Raw genomic sequence first — 13,115 nt, 5'->3', positions numbered from 1 at the left:
TAGCTCCAGACCTCACTGTGAGTGTTGGAACTATTCTGTAGCTGCCTGAGGGGCTCTAGTCCTCACTCTCATTGGCCTGAGTTATGTCACATGCTTAGCATTTAACCAATTACTGAGGCTGGGGGTAGAATATTCTGATTGATTAAAACTGATTCCATAGTCAAGGCTGAGGAGGAAGAGGGCTGGCTCCTATATAGTCTCTCTGGGGCATGTGTATGGAGGGGAATGGTGCCTGCCTAGGCCTCTGCAGTTGGCAGAGCAGTCTGGGTCTGGTTGACTGTGCTCTCCATTGATGTGGGCAGGAGCAGGAGGTCTCAGATCAGGCCAGGAGTCCTGGGCATGGGCTGGTGTTTGGGGGAGACCTTCCCAGACAGGGAGTTGGTTTCAGCCGCAGGCTTCCCTCCCAGTAGAGCTGTCGTGGGCCAGGCCCAGCACCATGCCTCAGCCAGGCATGGCTTGGAGCCCCCCAGAGTTGGTCTACTCGGCAGGATCCTTGCAGCACCCGAGGGAGCCGCAAACAGGTAAAACTTGGCTGCCCCAGCCTGTGTCATGAAAAGCTTGAGTTACAGAAACGCTCCGGCTATTAAAAACCTGCTACTGACTTTAACAGCAATAAAATATCTGCTGTTTATGAGTAATTAGCTACTTCTGGAAAAGAGCTCTATTCCTTTAAATTTATGGGGTGTCTTGATTTATGGATTTCATGGGGGACTGTCATGTTACATCACATCAACCTGATGTAATTCGATGCCAGCCAAACACACGAAGGAGCCAACACAAGCCTTCCCTCCTGCCTCCCCAAGTGGCTCTCTAGGTGGGCGAGTCTTTGGCGCCTTTATCTTGGCTCTTTTGGGGGAAGACTTGGGACCGTCTTTATCCTGAGTGTCTTCAGTCCTGGGTCCACTGACTGCAGCCTCTGACTGCCCTTCCAGTGCTTCTGGATAGCATTTCACTTCCCTGAGGGTGACAGGGACTCAGACACCTGTAACTGTTTAATGAGCACCGACATGTTCCTGTGCTCTGCAAAGGCCTGGAAGACACACACCCAGCTCCAAAGGATCCCGAGACTGGCTAGTACACACAGGGAATGATGGCATTGAAAGTCTAATTTTATGTTGTGTGGTTGGAGAAGGAATTATGAAATAAAGATTTTGGTGAACTTGGGATCCAGTGGAGGGAAACTATATTATGGAAGATTTTTTTGTTGTTGTTGTTGTTGTTGTTGTTTTTGGTAGCAGCTGGACTCCCATTTAGCAGCAAAGAGAGTAGAAACAAGGGCATAGAAGAATCTGTTGGTTGGACTCTGCATCTGTTGGTCTGTCTGTGTTATTTCTCCTTTCATGCATTCGCCCACCACTCATTTACCCCTTCCCTCACCCACCCACCCAGCTTCTACTGAGCTCCTACTTTTTCGAGTGCTTAGGAGTAAACCAATGGAAGTCCACCCACTGACCATCTCCACAACTTGTATGATCTTGAGCGGTTCAACACTCAACTTCTGGGCTCAATTTACCTAGGTATCACACGCACCCCTTGGACCAAGGGACCAGGAACTGGATGATCTCTGAGACTCCTTCGGCCCTGCCCCCTCTCAACGTCATCTGTGCCCCCTTTCCTTCAGGCAGTAGAGGAGAATATGGAGTACCGGGATGGTGGGGGTGGAGACTGGAGATTGGCTAGGAGCCTGGGGTGGACCTTTGGTGGATGGTTTTGCCACGAGCTCTGGTTATGCCACTGTGCCACTGATCTTTGTGACATCGTGCCACTGACCTTTGTTGAACTTAAATGAAGACACCATAGATATGGGGGAGGGGAGCAAGCAGGACTAGGTTCAGAACAGTTTTCCCCAGGAACGTGATCTGGCTGGCTGTCTCTAGTTGTGTCCACAGAGGTTAGCTTCCTCAGCAGGACTGTCAGAGGCTTTCCCATAGGTTTCTGGGTAAACTAGCAGGTACAAGGCTTTGTCTTCTAACACCAGGAACTTTCCTGCTCCTTTGGGTCTAAGAGAGCTTTCTAGAATGCCTACCTTCCTGGACTGGCTTCCTCGAAGTGACAGTCAAAGGCATCCACCAGCTCTGTGTAATAACTCTGGGCTTCTGACTTTGGAAGGCAAGTGATGAAATAAAATCACTTTACTTCTTCCCAGATCCACCTTGGGTGGATTCTATGGAAGAAATCTGGAGTCTTCACAAGGTCTGTGAAGAGTCTTTAATATGATTATTTAAAAATGGAACCTTGCTATTATTGCTTTGAGTCTCTTTGCTTTCTAGTTAGAAGTGACATTTTTATGGTCATTAGCCAAATTCCATTTCTTCTGTGAATTGCCTATTCCCATGCCTTTTGTCCAGATTTCTAATGGAGGGGGTTCAACGTTTCCTTATTACCTGCCAGTGCTTTTAAATATAAGGAAGGGGGGGATATTAACCCATTGGCCACCATATAGCCTGCAAGTCCCATAAGTGTTGGACTTCCCTGAGGCTTTCCAGTGGGTGGTTCTGAGCAGGACTGAGTGTGACTGTAGGCATGATAAAGACCCAGCAGTGTTGATATGCAGCTGATGGCAGTAATGGTAGAAAGAGGAGGAGGAGATTGCAGCAGCAGTCACCATGGCAGTGCACCTGCTCTGTGGCAGGCACTGCTTCAGGAACCTTCCATCAATGACCTCATTCAATCACCCATCAACCTTATTATTGCCACCATATCACAGGTGCACATGTGAGGAGGTTCCCCTTGGAACCCATGGAATAACACGGGTCACCTTCTGGCAGCAGCAGCCACTTTTCCTTTGTCACATAGGAGCCCCAACTCCTCTGTGAGTCCAAAGAGTAAGAGTGGTCACTCTGTGGCTGGCCGTAGTCACTCCTAAATGCTTTTTGCAATCTGTGTAGATCATATTTCCACACTAAGCTATTGAAGTTGAAGTATGTCCTGGGGTTGCCTAAAGGCCTCTCTTTTGGAAAAGACCTCCTGGCCCCCTGAGGTGGGGTTGGGGAAAGGCATTGATGTCCAGACAGTGATGATAAAGTGCAACCTGCTCGGGATGGAACAGGTACATGCCGATGGCCCTGGGCTAGATCATAAAGGGCATTTCCTCTCTCATAAGAAGTGTTCATTGCTTCATTTTTAGTGAGTCCCTAGTATTCAGTACTGATGAAGTTCAACTCCAGATGGGTGATGGTTCAGGATTAGGACTGGGTTTGGAGATCCCTTCTGTCAGGTGAGACATGGACACCCCCCAGGATCTTGGGGGAAGAGACCTAGAGTCGGTGGTGGCTGGCCCAGCCTGCCTCCTTGGCTCATAGACAGGAAGCCATGACACGGGGAAGGGCTAGGGCTGGAGGTCACACAGCTGGGAAACTGGTGTCATTGAGAGAGTGAAGGAACCCTCGGGGGAGGGTTCAGGCCCACCTGGTAGAGGTAGGGAGACCAGTTGTCTGAGATGCCCGGTTCTGCTGCATGGCAGAGAGCCTGCTGGGCCGGGAAGCCAGTGCACCTGCACTGGGGAGGGCAAAGTTCATTCACCCAGTTCTTTCCCAGTGCCTGTTATGTGTGGAACCCTGTTCCTGTCACTTGGGAGCATTTTCTGTTGTGCAACAGGTTGTCATCATAGAGAGGGATTTGTCAACGGCCCCTGGCATTCTACTCGCTCTAGTTGGCTCTTTTATTTCTGATTGTGTGCAAGGATCTGGATATTGAGATGACGGGACTGGAGCCATGGAGGGAGGTGTTAGCAGAGGTTCAGAGTGGAGGGTTGTTGAACCAGAGGGAGCTGGACAGGGAGTGGCAGTGTGGTCCTGCAGTGTCAACCACCCACGGGCTTTCTCTACAGCAGAGACTGAGAAGACAAATAAGATATGCTCATTGTCTCTTAAAAAGCTCCCGGTCCCCTGACCCTTTTGCAAATGAAAGTGTACATGTTGTCACAATCTCTTGGGGCAAATGTTGGGGCCACCTATCCTTTGGGTGGTGAGAACTGGAGAAGAGGATGTTTCTCACCTCTCTCTACAGAGCCTAGTGCAATGCCTGGCCCCTGGTGGTTAAGTCAGAAGTACTTGCTGAATGCTCATGTGCACGAGCAAGTGTGAGAACACTGAAGGAGGCTAGGGAATCTGGAGGAATGCAGAGTTTATAAAAAGCAGGTTGAGAGATGTGGCATTCAAACCATCTCCACCTGGACTTGCAGGTACTCATCATCTGCATGACCCTGGGTATGGGAGAGATGTGAGCCCTGGGAGGTCCCTGAGAGGGGGTAGAGTTTGTTGAGATAGGAACCCACATAATTGACCTTTAAACAGAGGAAGGTGAGCTGTTTATGGGGGAGGATCAGGAAAGGCTTTGTGGATGGGGCGGCATTGAGTTATGGATCTAGAACTCAAACTTCTTATCTTTTGCCTTCAGGAACAGAGTGCTGGGCTGCTGTCGGGGCCAGGACCAACCCTGTGGTCTTGTCTGTCTTCCTCCCTGATCCCCCTTTCTCCAGAGGGACAGATGGTGTCCTAAAAGCCTGTAGCATTTGCTGCATGGTGCATTCATTCATTTCTCCATTTGTTTATTCGTCAGCTTGTTCCTTTAGCAAACATTCACGGAGAGACTCTCCTTGCCTAGCAGTGTGCTCAGTGCTGGAGGGAATCCAGTGAAGCTGATGGTTATGTTTCCACCCTCGAGGAGCTTTGGCCAAGGATACTAACAAACCCAATGCATTATGGAAGCCACTGGGGGGTGTGTGCTGATAGCAGGGTGTGGGGGGACAGATAACAGGGCTTTGAACCTAGACCTACAATATCATCAAGGAGGGCTCCTCGAAGAGGTGGCATTTAATCTGTCACAAGATAACAGGGCCCAGGAGGCAAGTGGGGTTTGCAGGGAGAGTGTTGCAGATGAATGATGGGCACCAAAGGACACCCAGTCACCCCCATCTTCTTCCTGAGAAAGGGGAGTCCTCTTTCAAAACACTAACAGGTTGAAACCCGATGAGCCCCAGGATTCTTCATTCTCAAGTCAGATTTTCCTGACAGTGGTGGGAAATCCATTTCTGTCCCTGGAGTCCCTGCTTATAGTGGCAACACCCATAACTGGGCCTGCAGATCCCATCAGCCCCCACATCTGTGAGCTCTCCCAACACTCAGCCCCAGCTCCCAGTAATGCTCCTGCTGCTCAGGTTGGGGAACCCATGGGTCAGGGGCCCCACTGCTCCTAGGAGCCTGGCCCAGCCAGCGGAAGTCATAGTTGGCTAGTCTGGCCAGCTTGAGGATTTACTGACAGCAGGAGGTAGAGATGCTGAACGGAGGTCCCCAAGGGTCAAAAAGGACTGAGGATCCAGCCCAGTCCTGCCAGGCTCCATCTGTTGGCCTCAGCCCAATGGTTACAGGCAGCAGAGAATCATATGGTACACCTGCCTGTTTCAGCAATGACTGCAAGTACTTATGGAATGATGTGCAATCTGAGCTTCTGTCTTCGACAGGTGCCCCTGTGAACCAAGCTCCCTGGGCTGGCTGCTATGAATATTTCAAAATCAGGTCCCCTTTGATCACTCTTGCATATAGGCATTTTACATTATAGTTAGTTTTGCACTCAATGGAATCTGAGGGCCTCTGTGAAGTGAAAATAAACCGTTTGACACCATCTCATAGTCCGGAGGTGTCCAGATGTAAATAGCTTTAATCAGGGGCGAAGGTTGTAGAGGTGGAGCCCTGGGCCTGCTCCCTGGCTGCTGCTGCCCTGGGGATGGAGGGGTCCTGTGGATGCTGTGGATGCCCTCACCCTGTCTTGTTCCTGGGCAGGGGGTGCCCTGGGGAGGATGCATGGTGCCACCTCGGAGCAGGGAGTCGAGGCAGGTTAATAGGGGATTAAATATCTAACTTCCTGCCATGCCCAAGTCTGTTTAAAAAGGGAGAGAGAAAGCCAGCCAGAGAGAAGTAATCAATACTTCATGACAACTGCCGGTATCTTTTTCAGTTTTGTGTTACCACTTTAAAGGTAGAACTTTCATTAAAAGCATATATGTATTTAGGGTCATTTTTTTTTTTTTTTTTTTTTTTTTGCTTTCCCTGATGGAGGTGGTCACAGTTCAGATAAATCAATTCCGGAGAACAAGGGGGACATTGTCTTGCCAAATCATCCCTTCTAGGAGAAATAGAAGCAGGGCCTGGATTCTGGAGGGTGAGGGCTGGACTGTGGTTTAAAACCTGCTATCATTTCTTGTGATGCTCTGGTCAAGGTCCCTTCTCTAGCTTATGATCAATCATAAGTTAGAGGACCAGAGAACTCGGGACTCTTGATGGGGCTGAGTCCTCCAGGAGTTGTAGGCAGGGGACTGAGAAAAGCCCATCTCTCACAAAGCTCCAGCAGAGGAGGAGAGAAAAAGTCACCTCCTCTACTTGTGCATCAAGGGGCACCATAAGAAGTGTCCCATCAGTCCACAGAAACTTCCTGGGTGGGTCCGAGGAATGAACCAATTGCTCCATCCTGGGACAAATGCAGGAAGGCTTCCTGGAGTAGGTGAATCCGGTAAGACATTGAGGGTGGATTTGAGCTGTCAGCTATCGAGAGGTGGATGGGCTTCCAGGAAATTTGGGGACTGGTCCTTTCTTCCACTTCTTCATTATTACAAAGTGGAAGACCAGTGACTAATTCCAAACTGATCACCCTCTTCTCTCTTTCTCGTGTATCGCAAGAACTTGGGTCTTCAGATTTGGGGGTTTTGGTCCAAGAGTTTATTTTCACCCTTGATTTTTTTTCCCATCTTCTTTGTCCCACATTGCCGCAGTCTGGCTGGGCACAGAATCACAAGCCACTCAAGCAGGAACAAAACTTTATTTTTGAAAATGCCGCCAATACCCCGTACACCTCCGGGAAGAAGCTGGTCCACCCACGAGGTGGTGTTCTACCGGAACCCCAGAAGAACTTCCTGCCCCGGAATTCCCTCCTACTGTACTTCCCCAACCAATGGGAACTCTCCAGGAGTCCCGTAGCAGGCCAAGGTGAACAGCAGGAGTCCAATATCCATATGAATGCAAATCTTAACATAATCATATCATCTCAATGGCTAGCTGGCATCACCTTACAACCAAAAGTGCCATGCATCCTATTACTTGGCTGTGGCTCTTAGCACCACATTAGACAGGAAACTGCCTCTTGTGGCTGTTTGTAGATGGAGGACATGCCTGGTTTTAAAACTTCCTCTTCTCAGTTTTCTGGAGACATGACCGTGCTAGCCCTGTAGCTGCCCTAGAGGAGGTCCTGTGGGGTGGACTGAATGATCTGGGGTCTTCATACTTCAACCTCTCACCATTTTTCTTACAGAAACTTGATAGAATTATGGAGGTGGCTCCTGATAGCATTGCTGATCTGATTGGTCCATCTGTAGAGTGGGGCTTGCTGCTTTTCTAGATCCACAGTGCCTGCCTGCCACCCACACCCTGCTCACAGCAGCCCCCTGAGATGCCTTCTCTCTGAAAGATACCCCATGTTTCCATTCTTGGCACTTGTGTTTGTGAGGCCTCTGTCCCTTGGCCTCTCTTGAACTTGCCCATAGCCACAGCTTCCTTCCATTCTTGCACTTTGCTAACGAAGGAACTGGCATCTGACAAAAATGAACATGACGTGAACATCAAAGGCAGCTCTCAGTCAGACTTCCCAGCTGTGTGAACTCATAGGACACCTTGTAATTTTCTAAGAAAATTAAGAGCCTTAGTTTCCCCATTTTTTTTTTTTTTGTATTAGGGTAGCATAGCACCAACCATTAAAGGTTGTGCAAGGTTCAAGTGAGATCATCATGGTGATACACCTATTTGTCTCATATTTCAATGCAGAAGGAGGATGACGGTGAGGATTTTGCTGGTGATATAGATGGTAATGATGGTGATGTTGGAAAGGACAATGGTGAGGAGGATGAGATCACAGTGGTGGTGCTGAGGGTGATGGGAGTGGTGGTGGTCATGATGAAAATGAATATGATGATAATGGTGCTGCTGTTGTTCTCGTCTATTATTGAATACTTACCCGATTTGATAGTGCGTGGTCCTAATAACCACTCAAGGTGGAGTTGTTCCAATTCCAGCACCTCTGCGCCTGGCTTTGTGTGATATGAGCAGATAGTCACCCAGAACCCAGGTTGGAAGTCTTCTATCCTCCAAGATGATGACCTAGAGAACCTTCTATAGTCATTCTCTTGTGGCAATTATTTCCCATTACCTGTCTCCAGTTCTGGGCAACAATTTTAACCCAGATTCCAAAAGCCATTATAGTAGGGAGAGAGCTCTTTGCCCATGAGAATTTTGAAATGATCCAAGTCTCCAAGGAAAAAACGCTCTTTCCTCTTCTGAGTCCTCTACTCTTGTCCTACCAATTCAGAAGCTGCCTTGGGCTCCATGGCACCTTGTGCTAAGCCAGCCCAGTCATGTCCTGTCCCCCATTCAAGGCAGTGAAGGCCTTAACTTTGGCCCACAGTCCATCTGCAGAGGGTAATTTGGGAGTCTGACCCTACTCTCCAACTTGACTTTCCTGGCTACACAGATGCTACCCTCCATGGACTGATTTGAATATCATATTTTCATTAATACATTCGGCAAGGATTTAACTATTTCTGGCCCTGTCTTATAGCATTGTCTACACATCAGTCAAAACGGAACAGGTCACCCGCGCTGCCCTCCTGTTTATCTATTAATCATCTGGCAAATAAACCACTCAGTATCCTGCCCACCTCAGTAATGTTTGTGATGTAATTTGTTTGGATGCCCAAATGTCACCAGCGTTGATTGTAAGAGATGAAAAAATGTACTTGCTCAGCATAGCAAGCTCTAGGCCAAAATGTAAGCATGAAATCTCTGGTTTATTTTTGTAATAATGTTTACAGCTGTTTAATGACCCTGAAAAGGTTCAGTAGTCTGGTGTTCTGTATTTCAGAACAGGAGTGTATTATGCTTATAACAACCTTAGTTAAACAGTTTGAGCTACAACAATTGGAAAAATAGTATTTAATAAGAAGCCATTGTATTGTAGGTGAAGTTGTCTTAATTATTGCTTATTCTCAGTGTAAGAAAGCAAGGGGGGTTGCAGGAAAGGGCCGAGGGTCACTTGAGCTGCCAGGAAGGGGATCTACCTACTACCAGAACTGCATGCATGAGACTATTTTGAGTAAAATCCACAGAGTGTTTGAACCCTCCCTCTTTGTGAACAGAGTCTCAGCCTTACACAACAGCTCAGAGATGTGGGATTCCTGCGAGGTGTCTGAGGCAGCACTTTTACCATGCTGATAAAAAGGGGAATATTTAGTTGTGCTTGGCTAGACAACAATATTTGATTTTTAAAAAATCCAGTTGAAATGGTTATTTTGAAAGTCATTTTATTTCCCAACTATTCTTTTCCGTAGTATAAGGATAAAACTCTTTCATGCAACTTACTGGCAAGATCTATATTCTTTTGGACTATTCATGAGATTACTTTTTTTTTTTTCCCTGTGCTAGCAAAATGGAACTGTGTTTTTGTGTAAAATTTATTTAGACTCATAGCAGCTGGCATTTCTGGTGTCCTGATAGTTTTAAATTTCATTTTGAGTGAAAGATACAATTAGGTTCTCTATTGGAAGAGTTAAGTGAAAACTTTTGTCATTGATATCACAGGAAATAGTCTCAGAGACAGAAATGCAAAAAATCAAAATAACCATTACCACCATCAAAGACAGCTGGATGGCTCACTGTACCTGCAATGATGGGAATGAGGAGACAATGTATTTTGATAATCTGTACACCCAATGGTAGGTTTCATGTGTGAAGAATACTGTCATCATAAATATGAAATTACTTAGTTCAAGAAAAAAAAAAAAATAAAACAATGGAATCTAGAAATCTTCACCCTGGACCCCGACCTGTATTTAGAGGCGGAGCTGGGCATTTCTATACCTCACGGGGTGAGGGGTACCAAGTTGGTGAGACTCACATACAAGTCTGATTCTTCATCAGTATTGATCATGGGGTTGAGAGCTAGAAGCACCCCTGCCATAACCTTGCTAGGATAGGTCAGGACTGGGTCAGGATAGGTCAGGACAGGGGAGGAATGTTGTGATGTTTCTGTGTTTACAGTGACCTTGAACTGCCTCTCCCCAGTGAGGTCATTTGGCAGCCTTTCCAGAGTTAGGTAAATTATGTATTCATTGGTTCCTTCTGCCAGTCAACCAGGATTTATTGATCCTCTTCCTTATATGCTTAGGGCTGGGGCCAGGAGTTGAAGGCCAGGGGCCATTCTCATTGTTTTGTAGTTTGTTTACTTCCTTTTATTTGTGTTAAACGTTTTCCTACCTAGGTGAGGTATTTACAGGCTACTCAGAGGGTTGGGCCTTATTCTTTGCTGTAGGGCCAGGATCATGGCCTGCCCTCTGCTGGCCCCAGACTTCTCAATGTGGGTACCCCAGCTCCTGGGTGGTTGGTGCTGAGTCCAGAGTCAGTGTTGCTGAGTGAAGGATGGGCTGAGCTCCCTGGGAACAGTGGGGCACAGTGCTGTGTGTGGATGTGTGAGTCTGCCCTGCTCTTCAGGACATGCCTGTGGAGCATTGTGTGTGTGTGTGTGTGTGTGTGTGTAGGTCCCTCCAGGGACATGGATACACATTCAGTGAGGGAGCAGTTTGGTCTCCAAAGAAAGGCATTCTCCATGTGCTTGTCCCCAGAGGGCTGGGAAAAGGAGTAATAACACCTTCCATCAGAACTAGTGGCACCCCTGTGGGCAGCCCCACCTCCTCCAGGCCCCCGTACTCCTACGGCAACAGTTGGATCTGATCCTTTAATGGTAGGATAAATGAACCCTGAGTTCCTCAAAGTATGCATTTGTCTAAGTTTCTGGAGTGCCACCAGTTGGGGAATCTATGCCCTTTTCTTAACATGGTCACACTTAATATGCATGCTTGTGTGTGGGTGCACACACACACCACACACACACACACACACACAAACACACACACACACACCCTTGTACACATTAGCTGCAAAGGTTTGTCCTTTCTCTAACTTTGGATTCAGCTTTGCAAGGACCTTTCATTGCTTCCCCAGCATGGCCCACAGGCTCTTGAGGCCAGGCACATAAAGGTCCCTGGCAAATATTAACTGAATGGCAGAGGTAAGGAGTAAATAAATTCTGGACGGGCGAAGTGTGGAGAAATTGGGGCCGACCCAGGTTTTATGAGTCCCAGGCCGGGCCTGGGGCCAGCTCATCCTGCCTCGGCTGCTTTGGCCCAGGGACAGCACACCAATTACCCCACACTCTTTCCAAGAACTCACGCTTCCCTTTCTTGCTCTGAGTCAAACAGCAGGCGTTGGTTATGTCGGGCTCATCACCACGTCCTCGGCTGCACCTGCTCATGGAAGCTCAGAAGATTCTGAGCAGACCACATAATGCAGCCCCATGGCCCAGGGGGGCTCACTGTTCATTGACCACTGGGGCACAGCGCTGGGCCAAGCATTGTTGGCCAAGCAGACACGACCTCTGCATCTCCCAGGCACATCTGAGGGCCTGGGGCCATAATCCTGGGGAGTTGGCTGGCTCCTCTGAAACACTGGGGTCTCTCATGGGTTCCATGGTGGTCTGTTAAGTTCTGAAGGGGTAATATTCTCCTAGTGTCTAGCAGTAGAGCCATCAGAGGTGGCTGAAGCCTGGGATGATCAACCTGGTTACCTGTAGTGAGAGAAATGGTGGTGGATGTGGCTTTTCTTTGTTGGTTTCTGGACCTTTGGCTTCTGAGTGATAGCTAAGAGATCCTCTCAGCTCTGATAAATCTGATTGTAGACCTTCTTATGAAAATGCTCATGTTGAATCACATGAGATTGAGGTGAGAACAAGTTTCCTTTGGGGCTTGACATCTTTTATGAGCTGTGCTTATAGGATCTGTTCAGTCATTCATCCATTCAATCAGGAAATATTGAAAGCTAAGATGAGCCAGTTCTGTTCCAGACCCCAAGGCTTCATTGTTGGCCAAGCAGACACGACCTCTGCCCTCATGGAAAAGAAGCATGTCCTCAAAGGGGACATCACACTAGTGGTGAGTGCTATGAAGAAAGTTGTCAGGATAGAGAGGGGCTGGGGATGCCAACCTCCTACAGGGTGGCTGCAAAGGACCTTTGCAAGAAGAGGATGTGTCAGCTCAGACCTACATCATGAAAGAAGCCAACTCTGTAAAGAGCTGGGAAGTGCATTCTAGAACATTCTTTTCCCCCTCCATTGAGACATCGGCAATGACATCTGAAGACCAGTTGTTCAAAGGGGTTTAAAAAGTGTTGGTGCTTAGGGGGGAAAAAAAACCAAAAACCAAAAATGTTTATTTTTGAACAGAATAAAGGATTCTGTACTCAAAACTCCCATGTTCATTAGTTGAACTTGAAAACTCTCAAGTTTGTTGGTTGACAAGCTGAGCTATTACTTGCACTGCATGATGGCAGTGAGGCGGGGCATAGTCTTCAACTTGATGCCCCTCATCAACCTGATTTGCAGTCTTGCTATATTACACCTTTAGCCTCCTCTCTCAGCTAAATTCACATCCGGTCATCAGCGGCAACCCGAAAAGAGCCTGGATTCTTGGATTCCTGTCTTTTGAGGTGGCCAACTGGGCAGCCTTGGGCCAGCCATGTTGGCTTTGGACTGTCCAAACTTCCACAGAGCTTATGGGTGGAGTTCTGAGCATACTTATGTGGCTCCAGGATCATGATCTACATGTGCTCAGAAGAGCCAGCAAGGCTATGTGGAGTTTGAAGGAGAAGAAAGGGTTCCAAATAGGGCCTGGAGGCTGCTAATGCTTGCTGGGAGCCCTCAGCAACTTCTACACTCTGAACCTGCTCCTTCCTGCTGGACAGTGGGTGCTCTGAGTTCTGGGCCACTCATTGTGTCTTTAGGGATAGGGATTGGCACACACCGAGGAGAATTCATCAAGCTTGTTGAATGAATACAAGAATCTCTGTGAAAAATTAACTCCTTTCTGCCCAGTCTTCAAAATGTTTGTTTTCATTTGAGTGTAGACTGCCACCAGAAACGAAGAGGAAAGATGGCAAATTGGAAGCCATTATTTTATTTCAAGTGACGTGCACTTCTATGCATGTGAACATGTGCAGTTTTCCATTCATCGTCCATAGATACCA

General features: G+C 47.7%; 1 protein-coding gene across 9 annotated transcripts in view; it reads left to right on the top strand.

The window, feature by feature from the left end:
• Positions 1 to 13,115, top strand: part of ZNF536 (zinc finger protein 536) — a 437,649-nt gene that overhangs the window by 175,399 nt on the left and 249,135 nt on the right. The gene's annotated exons all lie outside the window — the stretch shown is intronic.

Source organism: Spermophilus citellus (genome assembly GCF_964194105.1).
Source record: "Spermophilus citellus genome assembly, chromosome: 18".
Taxonomy (NCBI): Eukaryota; Metazoa; Chordata; class Mammalia; order Rodentia; family Sciuridae; genus Spermophilus; species Spermophilus citellus.
This window is presented reverse-complemented; position numbering and strand designations above follow the sequence as displayed.